At 41.3% G+C, this 18,859-nt stretch overlaps 1 protein-coding gene across 2 annotated transcripts in view; it reads right to left on the reverse strand.

The window, feature by feature from the left end:
- NOL4 (nucleolar protein 4) overlaps positions 1–18,859 on the reverse strand; it is a 187,319-nt gene that overhangs the window by 166,794 nt on the left and 1,666 nt on the right. The window lies entirely within an intron of this gene.

An 18,859-nucleotide genomic window follows, 5' to 3' on the forward strand; every position in this document is an offset into this window, starting at 1 on the left:
TCACAAATACAGTAGAGATGGCTAAGTGTATAAAGCCTTAAATCTATGTTACAAGGAGAGCCAACATCTATTTTCAACTTGCTGACAACATGAACATTTTTATCCTGCTAAACTAAATATGAACAAGAACTGAATTTGAAAATGCAGTATTTTGTTTCTTTCTGCATCGATTCAACATTAAACTGCATCTTCTCAGATGCTGCTGTGCCTACAGGAAGCTGAATTTGCTCTTCTTAAACTTTCAGCTTCTCCTTTCATCGGGCTTGATTCTTCCTGGACTACATTTCCCAAGACACACTGCGGAAGGAGATCGTGTGTCTCATGAAACATTTAGTAAAACCAAGGATGCCAGCACAGTAGGAACTCCTGTATCACATCTCTGTCTTCATAAATACATTGCACCCACTCATTTGCTTGCACGTTATAGCAACCACTATCTCCAAATAACCTAAAAGGCTTTGCAGCACTTGCAACAACAGATGGAGTCAGCTATGTGGACTGAGTATGTACCTTATCTACATCATTTAAGCCCTGTCTGCTCTAAAAGAAATATGTTGCTATTTTATTGATGAAGCACACCTGCTACCCAACCCACATACAAGGCCAGTTCTCCCTCACTAGGAAAATTCTGAACTCAAAGTCCTACGTCTACAACTACCAAATCAGCATTGCTCACCAAGAAGATGTTAAAAGGATGACACAGGAAAGCCCTGCTCTGTGCATATAACATATTACAGTACTACATTCTGAGTGGTACAGTCTTTAAAAGGAAATGACTCAGTAATTTCCCATCATATTCAATAATTTGTAAAATAACTTTTCACTGAGGGCATCCTGCATGTATCCTGAAATTTGCTTTCTGGAGAGACATCACACACAGCTGCACATCTGGTAAATACATGTGCTTGTTTTTTACATATGGGTGTGTGTGCAAAATTAAATTCATTTTGATTCAATAATATGGCATGTCAAACTGGCTAAACGTTGCCTAAGAAAAATTAACAGAACATTGAGGTATCTGTTACCAGCTGGTACAATGCAGTTAGGATAGGTTTCATTCCGTCTGGGGTTCTATCTCATCTATCTGTTCACAACTTCAGCCCACTTCCCATCTTGATAGTCATTTTTAACAGTCATCTGCCAGCTGAGGGTCTTTACAAAACAAAGCCATTATTGCACTCCCCTAAAGGGGCCAGGGATACTATGCCTTTGTGCTTTTTGACAAACACATTTTATGATTTCAGATTATGCACAAAAAACACCTTCTGAAACACCCTCAGATTTTGGATGTTGAAACAAGGGTTGCTCCGTTTATTTTTCTCCAATTTTCTGCCCAGCTGCTCTTTTTTGGTTTGGTTTGGTTTGGTTTTCCGTTTGTTTTTCTGATGTTGTTGTCTCCTTGTCTGCACTTGTAGCTTATAGGCACTCCTATCTGTTTCAGCTATACACATTCACAGAAATAAAGAATTTATTAGGATGAAAGCACCCTTGGTTTGCATTCATCCTTCCCAGACCTCAGTTATACTGGGTATTGTGAGTTACAGAGAGAAGCATCATCAAATCAATCACAGAATCATAGAATGGTTTGGGTTTAAAAAAACCCTCAAGATCATTTAGTTCCAACCCCCCTGACATGGGCAGGGACACCTTCCACTGGACCACATTGCTCAAAGCCCCATCCAACCTGGCCTTGGGACACTTTCAGGGAGGGGCATTCACAGATTCTTGGCTTATCACAAAAAATGTCTTCCTTATGTGCAATCTAAATCTACTCCATTTCAGCTTAAAACTATTGGCCCTTTCCCTGTCACTACAGGCCTTGGTAAAAAGTCCCTCTCAAATTTTCTTAAAGGTCCCCTTTTGATATTGCAAAATTATTTAATTGATATTTGAAATACCAAAATTGTGTACAAAAAAAATTAAATTGTTCCAAAAAATGTTAGGGTTTAGTAAAAAATACACTCAGCAGGCTTCCTGGTTTCTAAGTCTACAGGGTCCACTTGGGACATTTGAGAGTTTAAAAGCAAAAGTTCTCAAACAGCAGCCTGCAAGACTAATCATGGTTTTTAAGTCAACGGTATCAGTCTCTAGAACCAGAGTTCTGACCAGCATTTTATACACTCAGTCAAAAGGCTGATAATGAAAAGCCCATGGTCCCTAAGAGACTTTGAGAATTGACAGGGAATTGTTGCTAAGACTGACAATCACATCTGTATGGCTAAGGAGATTACTGTGTTATTTCTGCCTGATTTTTTAGCACAAAAGTAAAACTTTCAAGAGTATTTGACTGGAGATGTAATTTTTCAAGGAAAAATGACAAACACCATGGGACTTACAGTGGAATTGTAGCAGTTGATAACACTCCATTTTTAAGGTATTTTAACAAGAAAGCTCCCTGTTCTTTGTATATGATCATATACATGGATACACATGGAGCTTTTTGGTGAATTTTTCAATAATTAATTAAATTTTTATTTTCATGGGTGATATTATTGGCCAGGTATTTTACTATCTTTTTAGGTCTCAGCCGTGTTCTGTTGAAGACAAAGTAAGTTCTCCAGCTGTATTTGATAACACTCAACCCAGCATTTAGCAACGCTGGTAAAAAATAGTTGTCTCATATTATGGATAAAGGAGAAGCCTCCTCCAATATCTGAGGCTAAGGACATTCCTCCTGTCCATTCCCTCTTTCCAGTTCCTGGGCTGCCCCATTCAGCTAGATGGAAGAAGGGACTCATAAGTCTTCAGGACAGACCAGGCTTCAAAATAGACCAGATTAATACTTGAATACAGAATCACAGATTGGTTTGGGTTGGAAGGGACCTTAAAGTTCATCTGGTTCCAATGCCCCCGCATGGACATGGACATCTCCCACTAGTCCAGGTTGCTCAAGGCCCCATCCAACCTGGACTTGAACACTTCCAGGGAGGGGGCAGCCACAACTTCCTTGGGCAACATGTTCCAGTGTCTCACCACCCTCAAATTAAAGAATTTCTTCCTAATGTCTAATCTAAATCTCCCTTCAAGATCACATTTTCACATCATAATTATATGCAAATGTTTTTCTTGCCTGCAATAGCCAGTTAAGCAACCTGAAGGCCAAAAGTTGAACAACACTGCTTATCAGCAATGGCTTTATCCTATGCTACATACCATATAGCTACCTATGCAGAGCAATACAGCACCAGGGCTGGTAAGCAAGAGGTGTCTCAAGTGCTGGGTTTTGACTAGCATAGAAAACAAGGGTGAAAACCCGCAGTGACAGTGGTACAATTTTTTATTTTTATTCCCCGCACCTCAAGTCATGCCAGCCATGACATGTCACTATTTACAACAAGTATTTGTAGCTGCTGCACCTCTGGGCAGCCCTACATCTGCCAGTGAGGTCTCATGAGGCACCATGTCACAGTATGGTGAATTTACTGAAGAGACCTGGGGCTTCTTTCCAAAGACAAGGCCTTCCCTAAGTCAGGCTGCTAGTTCCCTGAGGCCTCTGATGCCTGCAGGCTGTATGGCCATAGTGCAAGCACACTTTGGGCAGCCTTGATGAAATTGGTACCAGGTATATGACTGCACACACACACACATACCCCAACACCCATCCTCTGCCAGGCACAGGGCAGTCTTGTATGAAAATCCACCCACACAATCACAGAATCATCTGGGATGGAAAGGACCTCGGAGAGCATCAACCCTTGGTACACTTGGTTACCAGACCATGGCACTGAGTGCCACATCAGCCTCTTCTTAAAAACCTCCAGGGATGGAGAATCCATCACCTCCCTGGGCAGCCCATTCGAACACTTTATTACTCTCTCTGTAAATAATTTCTTCCTAATATCTAACCTAAACCTCCCCTGGCAGAGCTTAAGACCATGCCCTCTGGTCCTGTGACAGCACCCACGCCTGCCTACACAACTGCTCTGGACAGGGGTAGTGGCTGCCACACCTGCACCAGCATCATTCTGCATCCTACCTAAAGCCAGCAGTAACCACCCCTCTGGGCGGGCACAGGGCATTCCCTGCACTGAAAATACACCGCACTATTACACTATTTTACCTCACGCTATTATCTGCCCGAACGTTTAACCCCGCGGGTGCTGGCTACCGCCTGCGCGGCGACGGCGCTGCCCGAAGGCCGCGGGATAGCAGCTACGGCCCTTGGCCGCATCCCGCTCCGCCCCTACCAACCACAGCCCTTTCCCCGGAGTGCTGGCGCAGCCTCGCCGCCGGCCCCCGCAGGAGCCGGGCCGGGCTGCAGGGTGAGCCGGAGGGGAGGCAGGGGGGAGGGAAAGCGGCAGGCGAGGGGGCGATGGGCGGGAGCCGCTGCTGCTCCACCGCCTCGGCGCCGGCGGCCGCACAGGTGCAACCGCAGCCCGTCGCCATGGGAACGGGACCGGTGCTGTGCCGAGGGCGCGGTGGCCGTGCCCGGCCGGGTCCCCCCTCCGCGAGTGGGAGTGAGGAGCCGGGGTGTGCGTGTGCGTGTCCCGGAGGTATTTCAGTGTTACCATAGGAACAGGCGGGGGGGAAGGCGATGGCGGCACAGCCGCACCCTCTCCCCGCTCCCCCGCCTCCCTTGTGCCCTCAATGCCAGCCCGGGCCCTGCATCAATTAATGGAGCCGCAGCGCTGGCCGAGCCAGGCACCGGGCTGAGGAGGGGGGGAGCGGTACCGCGACTCTGGACCCGGACCCCTCCTGTCCCTTCAGGGCAGCCCCCACACCCAGCTGGCGTGGTGGTTCGGACTGCCTCCCTCGGGACCTCCCCGGGTCCCCTCGGGGCAGCCCCGGCAGATGGCCGCTCCGCAGCCGCCCCCCGCCCCCTCATTCCCGGCAAGGTGCTCCTGGGAAGAGGCGCTCTGGAGGACCGGGTCGGCACCCCCGGGAGAGACCCACGGGCTGCGCAGCGCGATGGGAGAAAAGAGAACAAACAACAACAACAACATCATCATCGACAACCACTCCCCCCCGCCCCCAGCCCGCACGGCGCGGTGGTTGTTTACGGCACCATATGGCTGCAGGGGGAGGGGTGAGGGAAATGTCTGCCGGCTGCCGAACCGCTGCGCTCATTATGTCCGATGGAGTCACGGTCACCGCGCCTCCCGACACAGCCCAGCCCGCCCCGCAGCCCCGGGGCTGTGGTGGGGACAAACACGGCCTCTCACCGCCTCAACTCCCATCACAAGCCTTTTGGGATGTGGAGGCACCCAGCAGCACCCTCAGTATTGCAAGGGATGGTTTGAGCTCCCGGGACTAATCCTACAGTGGCCTGGCTGCTCTAGTGAAGAAAAAAAATTCAGCCCCTTGCCCTTCAAGGTCTTTTTCTGTTAAAAATTTATATCCTTTGTGTAAAGATGAACGTATGGTGTACACCTCTATTTTGAATCACAGCACTGCTGTGCTTGAAAGGTAAAAGGGAAATGGAGACTAAAAATGTCACCCGTCCTCTGTCGTGTGGTTTGAGATTAAAATCTGACCCATTTCAGGGCATTTCTGTTCATTGGTGACACATATTAAGAGCCAGAATTTAAGTTCGGCATCAAATGCTACAACGAGACCCACAGCAATGGGTGATATTTATTATTTTTTTCAAGAGAGGCAGTCATTCATTTCAGAGTAATCCTTGCTGCATGGCACTGATGGAGGCACGCTTGGTGCAGCTCATCCAGCCTCTGGAGAGCTTTCCCGGAGAGGGGCAGGGGAAATGGCTTATGTCTTTCCTCAGTGATTCATAAGATAGGTGCTGAACCTGGGTATTATTAGAGAGATAAAAATCCACAGGCTACGAGGTCTGATAATAGGCAGCTATACTGCTATCCATATTACCTTGTAAAATTGAAGTATGGGGTTTTTTTAAAGCATGGTTTGTTACTTGGCAGACCAATCTCATTCCTATTGTAGTCAGTGGGATTTTGCTATTGGCTTTAGTGGGCACAGCTTTTTGCCTTTAAAATGGTCTATTTCACTTTATTATGGTAATGTCATTCAGCAATTCTTAAAATCAGCCTTCTTGACCTTGGACATTTTAAAAGATTAACGTAGAAATTATTTCAGCTCAATTTATTCACTTCATTTCTGCTCATGTCATGTCCAAAGTTTTGTTTAGATAAATAAGATAGATAACTTATTGCCCAGATGGTTGTGGGTGGATTGGACCTAATAGATTCTCTAGTTATATGTTTTTAAGTTATTTTGTTTCTTAATTTTACAGAAGTATAGATTTAGAAACCCATTTGTAGATCTCCTCTTGTGTGCAGCTTGGACTGCTTTTGGTTGCTCACCAAAATACCATGCCTTCCAAAGAAAGATTAAAAATATTAAAATGCAGCCAGCACAGTCAGTGAATGGTTCAGTTCAAATGATGTTACATGAACAGGCTGATCCTACTGCCCATGGATATTATACATTTTGAATCTTGGCACCTGCCATTGGCTTTGGAATTCAAAATGAGAAACAGCAGGCCTCAAGGTCTGGAAAGAAAGGCAACACAAGGAAAAAACCTGTCCTGTGCCTAATAGTAAATAACAATCTGCAGCAGCAAAGTCAAATGAGAAGGACTGAAGAACACACATAGTGCTGCGGACATCATTTATATGTTGTGGCTGTTAAACAATGGTAAAAGCATTCAGATTGAAAATGAGAGGTGTATCTAGCAACTATATTAAATTATTTGCCCATTTGTGTAACAAACTTTTTAGTGTCTAGCAACATTCTGCTTAGTTACATTCTGCTACATCACACTTTGATGCTCATTAAACTAATAAACTCCAATTTGAAATAAATGCTGGGGGATATATATATAAACTATGTTCAGAATTTTGCTGAAAATAAACACAGCATAATTAAATTAAACCAAGCCATCACCTTTCATCTTCCTCACATTTTCCAGGTAGTTTTAATTGGTTTTTAAATAGTTAATATCTTAGGGTTGTTCTGTGTTTACAGATAACCAACAGGTATGCTTAGCTACATAAAGTCTGGTTTTCACGAGCAACACTATTTTTATTACCAAATTAACAGGAACCATCAGCCTTCTTTTACCTCCTTTATTTCATTAGCTTTATTATTATTGTTGTGAGATGTATACTATGTGTTTTCTGGGCCTATTATACTTTCCCCAGCCCCCACTTCTCCCAGAGCTGCCTTTCTTGCTTTATGATGGTTTTCTTGCTTTATTGAACAATCCATCCTTGATTGGCTTTAATACTTTACTCTGTTCTCTCTGACTTTTCTTCCACTCTTATTACAAGCAAGATTTCTCTAAAGTAAATACAGCTCAAAGACACAGGGAAAAGGGAAGGCAATCTAAATTCTCCCTATTAGCATGTATCCTAATGCAGTATCCCAAGAAAAGGGAGAATACTTAAAATCAAACAAACCATCTCAACAGCATAACTGAGGATGAGTGTGTGTGTGTGTTATGTATGTTTAGTTGGGAGTGATGCACTTTTAAAAGACTTCATATATGGAGTGTTTAAAGGACTAAGCTCAAGCTTGTTCTCCACTTTGGTTTTGCCCTTCCTAAACAATCAGAATATGGGTATTTCTACAAGAGAGCAGTCTGTACAGCACACTGTGTATGATAAGTGCAACCTTGGTGCTGCAGAAGATTATAAGCAAGAAAGTGGGAGCAGGGTACTGCTGGTGTTATTTTCTTACTGAATTTGGCCTCGCAGTAATTAAAGCTTTCTAGATATTCTGACACATTTTACAAATATACCTACAGGCTTGTTAAGCACCAGTCTAGCACACTGGAATATACAGTGTCAAAACAAGGCAGCAGTTACAGGTAAATTATTCTTTGCAAATAGAAGAACTTTATCTGAATGTATCCTACTGAGAACTTGGTCACTTCCACCCTGACAACCCACACCAAATGACCAGGGTACTGAGTGCCTGTGGAGGATGCTTTGTGGGTGGACTCCTTGCCTGGGCCATTACACAGCCAAAGCATCATCAAAGGACTGCATTAGGTCTTCAAAACAGGGGCATAATCTTTGTGCCAGACAAATGATTCACAGGCCTTCTGCTGGTCCTATCACAGGAGGGGATTTTATCCAGTGTATTTTAGGCTGACAACACTGGTTCTTCAAAGCCTCCCAGAGTTCACCTGATTGCTTCCTTCCTATGGCTACAGTTTTTCAATTCTTTGGTGGATCTATTAGGCAATTAACTTTAGAATACTTTCATAGAACCATCTATACTGTACTTTATTTGTATTCTTTTAAATTACAGCAAGAATGCCAATTCAAATTTGTTAGGTTTTTTAAGTCTGTATATGTGAGAATTTTCCTGATTTTACATTGTTAAGAATTAATTTTTTTAAAAAAGAATCTGGTAATTACCTATACATTTGTTGAAGTTCAGTGAAGATAAGTAGCAGAAAAGGCAGTTCATTATAAACCTGTTAATTAAATTGTTCTAATTATATTAATAAATTTTTACCTCCTTTCACCTATTTAGGAATGCTTTTTCTACTCAGTTTTTCAAAACAGTACTTTTGGTTCAAGTTGCAAACATAGGGCTTCAAGTTCCACAGTTTCTTGCCAAAACTGGGCTGATTTTAAAAGAATTATTTTAGAATTTGCTATGCAGAAGAGCAGTTGAAAAGGTAGAAAGTTTTATTTTATGCATATTTCTTCAGCTCCAGACCCTTATTTATATTGCTTTATTTGCTCTGGTGCAAATTTAATTCCTTGGAAGCTCTCAATTACACCAAAACAATGATAACCAGGCCTGGTGCACTGGTAAAACAAAACCAAGGATTTTTGTATGTTTTCTAAAAATGCAAGGTCAAAGTCCAGTAAGTTTGCAATATACATCTTTTTGAGAAGTTCTGGGGCTTGCTGCTGCACCCATACAGAACTTACTATCCCATCTCCTTGTTGGATAAACCCAAATGGAGACAAAAAGGGGTAAACAGATGTGGTCTGTCTCAAGTACAGGTTTTAGACAGCTGCTTGGAATTGGAATATTGAACTGATTAAAAGAAAGCTGAGCTGTTTGCTTGCTACAAATAAAACTTTAATATTATGGAAACCATGGCCATGGGGCTTTGCTGGACTCTCAGAATATAAAAAGATAAAGGTTACTAGAAGATGTCATTAAAGTATTATCTCTAGATTAAGGGGGGAAAAAATGAGTTACATTCTTTATTGTTTTCTACTCCTGCTTTTTGAGAAATGGAATGGGATGAGTTATCTAATTAGATACATGGCACACTTGCTGGTCAGATTGATCAAAAGCGAAGTCTCCCAGACACTGTCATCATGTGAATGAGCTAATTTACTCTCATATTTGCAATTAAACCTCTAACAATTCTGTTTTGTTTTTTTCTTTCTTTCTTTTTTTCTTTTTTTTTTTTTCTCTTTTTCTTCCTGATATGGTAAGAGTTTGGTAATAACTACAAGAAACATGGAAAAAAAATTAAATCCTAGCACAAGCTAGCAACAGTATGGAGGAGAAAACAGCACATTACTTCTCCTCATGAGTACACAGGAAAATGGATGTGGTTCATTGCAAACTTCCTGGGTGTCAATCACTGTAATCTCATGCACTGGTCCACACAGGATAATGCTGGAGCTCAGAAACATTACAGTCTCCTTCCTTCCCCCAAACTAGTAAAAGCAGAAATTGCTACAGCAAAAGTGACCAATGAGCCATCTAGTCCAAGCCTCCAAGGGAGTCTGCAAACCATCTTTCAGAGTTCAGTACTCAGTAAATAAACAAATCTCTAAACAAAATACTATGCATCCAGGTGCATTATGAAATAATGATGGAATTATTTTCCTTTGCTAGCTTCAGCCAACCTAAGAACACACACCTAAAAATTAATAATCTATTAATAAATTAATAATCTATTAATAAAACAGAAGTACGAAGGTTGGGACCACCAGCAATACCAAAATTCAGTACAAAGGGGAAGATGATGAAATTTCACCACACTCCAGAAGTCTTTCATTGGATTGACTGTACAGGCTGAAATGAGACTAAAAAGTGATAGAACAAGAGGAAATGGGTTGAAGTTGTGCCAGGGGAAATTTATGTTTGATATTAAGTAAAAATTCCTAACTGAAAAGGTTGCAGGCACTGGAACAGGCTGCCCAGTGAAGTGTTGGAGTCACCATCCTGGAGGTATTTAAAAGACACGTAGATGTGGTGCTTAGGGACATGGGTTAGTGGTGGACTTGGCAGTGTTTGGTTAATGGTTGGACCTGATGGTCTTAAAGGTCTTTTCCAACTAAAGCAATTCCATTATTCTAACCCTGATAGATTCTCTGTGGGAAAAGCCCTGGGCAGATGCTGCAAGACACCAGGTAACAGCAAGGCAGGGAAGTGCTGTCACCAGTGCCTGTGCTTCCAGGGGCACAGGGCAGGGAGGGCAGGAACAGGACCACCTCTCACTTCTGCTCCAGGCAGCAAAGCTGAACTGACACAGGGAGCAGAGCACATCCTTAGGAGAGCCACACTGAGAGATCACTCACTTATAAAACCCTTGGAAGAAATTTTGGCTGAATCAACCATGGTTTCTCTAGGGACTACAATGCTGACTTTCCATTGCTAACACTATGGGTTAGAAAACAGCAGCCTAGCTTTGAATTTACCTTTTAAGATGGTTGTCAGAAGAATCTTAGATGATGGAATAGGACTTAAAGGCTAGCTGCTGAATTTACTTTCTCTGCTGTTCATTGGTGTTGACACCACACCGTTTCTCTCCACTTCCTTCTGCATCTTTATGTGTGTATTTTCTACTGTGCTTGTTCTTTTAATGTTAATCTTTCTGGGTGATATAACCAGATAGCCAAAATCTATTTCTGTTTTAAATACCCCTTTTCTTTAATTAGCTTAGTTTCCCTCCTTGGACATTTCATCTTTCATGATTTTTACAGAAATGAGGTAAATACACTAAGCATGTGGCAAGGACATACCATTTAATGAGAAGAATATGGTTTCAATATTAGTCCTTATATCTTTTCTAATGCTGATTTTTGTTATCCCTGCCATGTTTCTTGGCGATACACTTATTGATTTCTTTGACATTATTCCTAAATTATTTCCCTTGAGTTGCTAAACAGATACTATAAATTTTGAATGTGATTGAAAAACTTGCATTCTTCCTTTCCTTAAAAAAGCCTGTCACAGTGGCATAAAATATAAATTACCTGGAAACAGTCTACAGGGAATTCCTCCTGCCATGTTTTTTCCTTTTTTCCTTTGTTATGTTATTTTTATTTTCCCTCCCAATTCTCCTTAGCTTGCTTTATCAATTTCCATTTTTATCCAGTGTTGAAGCCCATTAATTTTTCTAAGTTTTCTGTGTATATACATATATATATGTAGTTATCTGTGTGCATATCTGCATATTGGACTGCATCTGTGTAGGTCTCAAACACTTCCTGCGCTTTCCCAACTCCTCACCAGCTTTAATTTTTCATCATTGCCCAAGTTTCAAGCCTGTTTTTGTAAAGACAGTATCAGACGGGCTTCATTTCAAGAAGAAAAGCAGAACCAAATTTCACCTGAAAATTATTTAAAAGACTTCTAAAGATGACAGTTTAGAGGAACATAACTGACCTTTACAAAATCAAAACTAGTTGCACCAACCAGTCGTAGTTCCTATCGACACTCTACTCTTAATTATTCTCTGATTTTTTTTTCTCATGTTGAAACATGGTTCACAGGTCTGTCATTTCTATGAACTATCTTTACCACCTTTTTCTTTTTCTAATACATTTTCTGCTATCCTCCAGTATCACTCCTGAAGCTAGTGGCAAATGATATAGTCTAGTAATATTTTAGTTACTTCATTCTGAAGTGTTTTAGTGTTCTTGGATTTATATTAGTCCTGCCTGATGATGCACTGCAATTTAGTACCTTGATTTGTGAACAATTTTTTTTTTTATTATTCCTCTATTTCTGACCATTCTTCAGTTTTGTCACCTGAAAACATAAACCCAGGACAAGTATTTCCTCAGTGCCCACAGCAGAGAAGATACACGCTGAAAAATGAAGTTCTGTGAAACCTTTAATGCTCCTCATCTTTCCTGTCTGCTAAAACTTCTGGCTATACCTTTGCTGTTCTTCTCTTGATGTATCTAAATAATTGTATAATTGCACACTTGTTACTCTTCTTCCATAGGCTCAAAGTAGCGAGCTCAGCATGGTCCATGAGAAAGTTTGATTTCCTACGTGGCAACACAATGCTGTTTTATCCTACATTTAGGCTGTGATTTAGTGGCTGCTATTTCAGCTCTGGATCTGCCTTGAATAAAAGTTTTCTACAGCATCCACCTGTCAGCAGTAGTATGTACAAGTCCAGAGGTAACAAAGAGAGCAATCACAAGACGTGCTAATTTAAAAACAGTACAGTGAGTTAGAAAACATTTAAGTGCAAGTGATCTTACCCTCTAAATTTTCTTAAAGACAGGCAAAATGCTATTGTATCCTTGTTGTATTAAAAGCTTTGGGGTAACACCACTTACAAAACTTCCAGACACACAGATCTTACTGGCATTTTAAGACATAACCTCACACTTCCCATAGGAGCTTACTTACAAGTTCTCAAGTGAAAAAGGTTGGGTAAGTTTCATCCTAGGCTCAAGTAGGTCATTCAGTAAAAATTGTCTTTCTAAGGCTATACAGAGTATTTATTTCTGGGAAAAAAAAAAAAAAAAAAAAAAAAAAAAGTCTTTACTTGAGGTTAACTTTAACAAAGATCAGATCTATTAAGTAAAATGTTCACTATAGATAGCCCCTTCAGTTGAAAAGAATCCCCACGTACAACTAAATGGCTCAAACACTACAATTCAATTTCAACAACTAGCTTTAATCCCTGCAGATGCACATAGTAACTGTCATGTTTTGCAGCTTGCAGAGTTATTGAATAAGCAGCTAGAAGCCTGTACAACTATCTGTGATAACAGTGATCACTGCTAAGGAAAGCCATTTGCATCCCAAAGAGTGCTCAATGCCGTAACTTGTAGCAAGTCTTTCCTGGTAATGCCTACTTGGATATTTTATGTTTATGTACCATTAAAAACTACCTTGCTAGTGGAAATCTAAGGGTTTGGGTCTCATCTATTTATATAAAACAAACAGGTAATTTAAGAAAGTTACAGAATCACTTTCAGTGCTGCTGCAGGACAATGCAAACAACTCTCATGCACCAGCTACTATCTCCTGAGTTGTCTGAAGTCAGAGAGGCTTCTGGAAAATTCACAAGATAAAAACATCTTTTACATCCTGGAAAACTCTGCTCCTTTCGGAGGCTGTGTTATCAGGGTCAACCTGCTCAATAAAGAACAAAAGACTCTCGTGATGCTCTGCGGTGCATAGGAGGCTGCACCATGTGGTAGGATCCTTCTGCAATGTTTCCTGCCATGCTGTCTCATAATCTTTCTTCACTTTTACTTCACTTATATCTCTTTTCAACATTTACCCTGCCTGTTTTCACCACCAAGCTCTTAGCAGGTGCATATGGGGAAAGATCAGGACCCAAGTAGCTTCCCCTAGACAAAACCAAGCAGCTGCTCCTTGCCTCCTTTCAGCAACAGACCAAAACTCAGGGTTTGGTGTCAGACACATTTATTTCTATAGCACGAAATGAAATTTAAATATTTAACTCCCACATTCGTCCAGCACTAGCACCAGCCCTCTTTCCCCAAGGAGCCATGTTCATCACAGGCCCTCTCTACATGGAGTCTGTCTGTGTAGAGACACGCGTAGCCCCTCCCAATCCTGTCTCCTTTCTGTCCACAGGGTTGACCAAGAGCAATGGTGATCACCTCAAGCGTTAGGGAAAGAAAGTATCTCTGTAAAAAGATCCCAGAAAGTCCCATTATGCTGTACTGAAGCATACCAGCCTATGCTAGCAGTAAACTCCTAGCAAAAGCCTGCTTATTTCACACTGATCACATAAAAAACACTTGGTACCTCTGACAAAAATCAGGGCTGAAATGTCTGTGCTGTAGTCCCTGGCACACTGGATCATGACTGAATCCAGTGCAGCTTCACTGACAAGAGGCTGAGGATAAAGTACTGAAGAACCAACTTCACTCTCACCTCAGTCTTCTCAGAGAAGCTTCACAGAAGCACGGAAATTAAACTGGGAGGTTGTTTGGGGTTTTGTTTTTTGGAAAAGATTTGGGCTTTCAATTTATAAGCCTGGCCTTTACCAGGTGGTAGTAATGGATCTGTAGTCCTATCTCTCACTATATGTGGATATATATGGGAAGGATAAATCAGTAGTAGTTTGTTATGGCATTGCTACACCTATTTAATGTTTCTAAAGTAAAAATAGCATTTTCTAGTTTTACAGAGGACAACTTTTAAACGCGCCCTTTTATAAAATTTGCTCCCTTTTGGCTGCTGTTTCTTTAGAAAGTTCTAGCTCAACATTTTTACCAAGAAATCCAAGATCCTCCCTTTGCCCCCCTTCTCACACAAGCATGTGGAGATGGCATCGTACATATGGCTGTTTCAACATTTTTACATTTCAGGACAGAGTTACTCTCCTTATTCAAGAACACTTTGTTGAATGCCTGCATTAAGAGTTGCCAACTAAGCCAGTTTTGTTCCATCTGCTATGACCATTTTCCAACACTCTCTGTCTGATTCACCAGCATCCCTCCTCACTGAGTCCATCGGGGGGTCTGCAAACAGCAGGGCAGAGGCTGCGGGTAACTGGAGGAGACAAAGCTCTGCAGACCTGAACAGGGGCTAAGGAAAATGTGGTGGGTAGTAAAGCAGTATGGATTCAGCAAGGCTTGAACACCACTTCTGAGCCCAGGAGGTGCATTTAACAGGACTGTAAAGGACTGCAGAATTGTACCTTGGGATAAATTATAACACACCCTCAGCATCTCCTTTCTGTGGTGCTTACTGCCATTAGGTATTGGCAGTTCAGTAGGCTACAGAACTACCAACAGATACTTGAAAGACTCTTTAATTATTTTTTTATATTGATGGCTACAAAAAATGGAGAGAAACACAATGAATCAGAGCTGCATATTTTCAGATTGCTATAAAATGCCCTAAGATAATGAACAAATTAAATCATAAGTTAAAGCACAGTCTTTTTACACCTAAGCTATTTGTACTGTGATATGTTTCTTCTGTTGTTCATAAACAAAGAAAGTAAAACCTAAAAAACTATAAACTCATACATCCATACACCCATTCTTCATTGCTGACAAAACAAAAGGTGGGCTGGGATGGACCCTGTTCCATAGAACTGACTGGTCTATAATTTTAAACCCCAGTCCCTGTAAGCAGATTCAGTAGTACAGCCCTGTGCCTGCAGAGAGCCTCACTGGCCTGCTAGCAGCAATGCAAGCACTAACAGATCATCCTGGAGGTTCTGAAGATTTAATTAAACTGAAGAAAATTTGGTTTCTGAATGAAAGTTGATTTTATGCTTATAGTTGGAAAACATAAAAGACGTGGGGAAAAAAAATCATACATTACACTTGTGATTTCATTAAAGTCAGTGGAGTCATTCCAAATTAATAATGACATAAAAGCAGTCCAAACTTGGCCTTTGAGGTTACATTCTACTAATTTGCTGATAGTGTGTAAATTCTGTATTTGAAATATATCTTGCCATTATCTAGGCCCTTCTTTTTTAAAGGGAAGTTCTGCTTAGAATCTGCTGATACAGCCTCGGCCATTATTTTATAATTTATTTGTAAATCCAGACTGATTTTAGGAGCCATATTCGAGTCTATGGACAATTAAGTAAGAGAGAGAAAATAGGTGAAAGCAAATATGCTTTCAAGTTTGCCATTGATAAATAATTCCAGTTAAATAATTATGCAGAAAATACAAACGCCACCCAAAAATTCACTATAAAAATCATGTATAAAGTAGAAAAGACATTAGACTAGAAATATTAGTTCAACGCATCCTTAGGGATTGTGTGTACCAACCATTAGAAGTCAACCCTGTCAGCCATTTGGTGTATTTTTTGGCCTAACCTGTTTTGCACAGTGTGTTTAAGGAAGGCATAATTTTAGTACTTTCATAAAGTGCAGCTTAACCTAAAACAATAACAGCAATCTGAAAAGTTGCAGAAGGAAGATACTCACAGGTTATATATAGGAATACCATACTGTGTGTTGTCCCACTCTGGACCTAAAATGGCTGTTTTGCAGGGGATGTTGTTGCCTGGTGACCAAAAGTGCATCTCCTAGGCCACAGAGGGATGTGAACATTCAGAAATCGATTTGTTCCTGTTGCTCTTGAGGAGACCATACCCATAAAATAGATTAAGCCAGCACATAATCATCTATGTATTCTCCTTGCTGGCATGCTTAAGCTTGATATTGAAGACAGGCCTGTGATTCTGAGCTCCTTACCAACCAGGCAAGGGAAAAATGGAATAATACCTCATGCGCTACTGCCCACAGAACATGAAAGTAGACCAAGCCTCAGCTACTGTGAGACTGCAAGACACCCCTGCTTCAATTAAGTCTGTGTTGTACATCTATCCTGTTCCGGTGCAACCTCCCAGTTGCTATCAGGCTCTCTTTCTTTCATTAGAATCAAGTAGTTAATTAGCCCCAGCCTGTCCTCTCTCCTTCTCTCTTTCCCTTTAACGCAGCAGTAATGATGTCTAATTACCAGCAGCAGCGGATTACAGCACCATCAGGAGCAAATCTCTCTGGCTGACAGCAAAGCTGAGCAGCAAATCTTAAAGCTTCAAGGAGAGAATAATTCCTAACAAAGTATTTGAGTATTTGCTTATTTTTTGACCAGCTTGTGACTGGAGAGTCCACCTTGTAATTTCATCCATCCTGTTACTGCAAAGGAAACACTGATGCTGCCAGCAGTGATTAATTTTAAATTGAAATTATTTTTACCTATAGTGAGATCAAGTGATGGACAAGAAAAGGGAGAAGATGGGGGAGGGATTCACAGTTTGAGGATCTGTTACTGTTTGTGGCTTTCTCTGTGGACTGGATGAGCTCAAATGCATGGGATAACAGTGAGGTTAAAACCAGAAAAAACCAACAGTGGGACATTTCTAAATGGTCACAAATTAATAAACTCTTAAATAATTAGTAAGCATTAAAGAAATGAGAGAATGGGCTTTTAAGGCTTACAAACAATTACTGTTGATGAAAATCCAATCTTTCCTCCTGTAACTTATCATTCCTGGCTGAGTGAAATCCTAGACCTCCTGAAGTCAAAAGGAGATTTGCCACTGCTTTTCTCTGGGCTGGGGGCTGCACCCCGGTTCTGTCAAGAGGAATGTTTCTGAGCCTGGCAGGGACTGCTCTGGCTCTGGCAATTACTCATCCAAACCATTGCCACCTCCCGGGTCTACTTAAATACTCCTCTGTCTTTTTATGATAGGGTAGTGACACCAGATTCATAGATTTAGGAGGGGACGACATTTGTTTCTCAGAGCTGGATGTTGTACTAGAGTGATGAGTATCATCTTTTTTCATTCATGATGGACAACAGTTTTACATTGGAGGAAGGAGGGAATTTTACCTCAATGCCTTTTCCAAAAGGCTTTCTATGCCATTGTCCAAGTAATGTACAGAAATTCTGAAATGTCCTACAGATATATCATGCTAACTTAACTTCCTTGCTATTATTAAGATGCCTGCTTTATTGCTTAAACTATCCAAAGGTAGTCATTATCTGTATGAACATGAATACATATATGCAGATATAGGGACCTAAACAATCACAGTTGAGGCTATGATATCACAAATGAAAAAAGACCAGCAAGGCACTCAACCTCTGAAGGAATAAAAAGTGGAAAAAGAATTATTTAATCTTAAAATAAAACAGAAGGGGGGATATAATGTGGGACTACAACCTCTCATGGCCTAGCATAGGTGAGAGAAAATAGCCAAGGGAGCATCAGGGAGTCTTGGGTTTCACAGACCCAGAACAGAACTTACTTTTAAAAATTCCTTCTAGTAAATTTAAAACTAGCATTTTTATTTAGTAGTGTAGACATGGGATTTTTAAAAATACTGAATTTGTTTACAGCTTTGAACTTGCAGTGAAAAGGATAGTCTTGGGAATAAAAGATCTACTGGATCTCCAAAATCATCATTCCAGTTAAGTGCACAAGATTAAAAAAATACCCACCTAATTTGGAGATTTCTGCTTTACACAACATTTTCTTTATAAATTGTACCTACGGTACCTGCTAGGGTCAGAGATCAGCAACTAATTGTCTTAACAGCAGAACATAAGTCTGCCACATCATCTGAATCCATAGGCAGATCTAGAACACTTCAGCGAATAAAAACCACAGAGAGGGAACAAAATCTCTCCAGAGCTTCTCTCTCCCTTTCAAATCTTAGTATCTGTAAACTCCTTTAAATTAATTTCCCACCTCTGCCTCCCCGCAGCCACGACAGCGATGATAACAGGGGGGCAAATCTAAGCCAGACCCGGGGATGCCCAGGTTGATGACTTCAGCGAGGCAGAGAGAAGCAGATTTCCCTGGCAGCCTACGTCACAACCCAACCCAGAACACTTTCCAAGAAGCCCCCTTTGCTGCGCCACCCAGCAACCTTCCCGTTCGGGCAGAATAAGCTGCCAGTAAAAAAAAAAAAAACTAAAAAAACCCAAAAAAACCCACCAAAAACCAAAAAAAACCCCACCAAAAACAGAGAGAGAGAGAATATTGTTCATCCAAGCCCAATGCCCAGGCAGGGATATTTTTAATTGCTGGGTTTCCTTTCTCAGCTCCCCCCTCCCCGTCCGCCCCACGCACAGACAAAAGAAGCTTAGCTTGCCTGACCCAGAGCAGAAGAACGAAGAATAATGATACACTAAGAGAGTTCAATAGGCAAAACCTACTTGCAGCCAACAGTCCCCATCTCCTTAAATAGGA

Source organism: Heliangelus exortis, chromosome 2, assembly GCF_036169615.1.
Source record: "Heliangelus exortis chromosome 2, bHelExo1.hap1, whole genome shotgun sequence".
Lineage (NCBI taxonomy): Eukaryota > Metazoa > Chordata > Aves > Apodiformes > Trochilidae > Heliangelus > Heliangelus exortis.